Genomic DNA, 1297 nt, shown 5'->3' on the forward strand with positions numbered 1-1297 from the left:
GGGCATTATGCTCAGGTGCAGGCTCGATCCCAGTAGGGGGGCGTGCAGGAGGCAGCCAATCAATGACTCCCTCTCATCATTGATGTTTCTATCTCTCCCTTCCTCTCTGAAATCAATAAAAATATATTTAATAAAAAAAAGATTCACAGCTGCTTCCAAATGTTGCCTTTATCAAGGACCACCTGCAAACCTAAGTGTGCTTTCACCTCTAGACATTGACTCAAGGGTCACAAGGGTGAAGGAGATGAAGGGGCAACTTGGATAAGCATGGACATCTGGACTACTACAGACTAAACTATACCTCCAGTTTCCAGGACCCAGAGCTAAATCAGGCAGGAGAGGTGCATTAACGCCAGTTTGGAAGGGCGTTCTCAAAGATAGGCAGGCGGGCTCCTCACTAGCCTCTAACACCCGTGGCTCAGCCCCAGCAGCTTAACAAAGCCCCAAGCCTCACATATCATTTCTCACCTCCTGCAAAAAGGCTCCTTTGCACAGGTCCAATCCACCCATTCCAGTAGGACCGTGGTAATTTCCGACTACGCGGGAGTTCAGCGCTCTTAACGCTGGCGTTGGTTCAAGGGTGAACTGTATACCGGTATAGTTCTTTCCTTTAGTCTAGAAGGGAACTGATTCTGAAGACCACCAGAGGGCGGTGTATAGCAGGGACCTGGCTTCTGGGAGGACACGGCTGCTACAGGGAAGGGCGGGCTTCCGGAGACACCACCCACCCCTGACCATCCCCCAGGCCTTAGACACTCCCCTTCCAGTGCAGTCCAACTCCCTCGGAGCTTCCGTTGCTAACTTAGGGGCACCTGCCTGCATGGATTCTAGGTGTCTGCTGTGTTGGAAGCTATAGGTTCCAGAAACACTCAGGCCAAGGAAACAGAGCCAGCAATAATGGGAGAGGAGAGAGAGAGAAACAGTGGCGGGAGCCAGTAGAAACAACCAGGACAGGAGAGCAGGAAGGGCGCTTGGGTTGTAATACCCATATGCCCTTGTGTGGAGCGCCGATTTCCCCCCATACATCAGGGCTGAAGTGGGTCTCCGCCTTCATCCTCGCAGCCCTTCTGAAGGAATAGGTTCCAGCCTTCTTCTGTCTGGATGCTTGTCTTGATCAAGTGTGTGTGTGTGTGGGGGGGGGGGGGGGGCTATCAGTTATGACTTAACTAGGAATTCCCCCGGGGCCCCAGTTGGGCTAATGACATCTCAAAAAAAAACTTAATTAAACCCCAACTCAGGTAAGAGGAAAAGGGGGTTAAAACCGAACCATGGCCTTTGGAAGAGGCCCCAGCCATAA

At 51.8% G+C, this 1297-nt stretch overlaps 1 protein-coding gene across 1 annotated transcript in view; it reads right to left on the bottom strand.

The window, feature by feature from the left end:
* Positions 1 to 1297, bottom strand: part of DHH (desert hedgehog) — a 16618-nt gene that overhangs the window by 10063 nt on the left and 5258 nt on the right. The gene's annotated exons all lie outside the window — the stretch shown is intronic.

This window comes from Myotis lucifugus, unplaced genomic scaffold (assembly GCF_000147115.1).
Source record: "Myotis lucifugus unplaced genomic scaffold, Myoluc2.0 scaffold_91, whole genome shotgun sequence".
Classification (NCBI taxonomy): Eukaryota; Metazoa; Chordata; class Mammalia; order Chiroptera; family Vespertilionidae; genus Myotis; species Myotis lucifugus.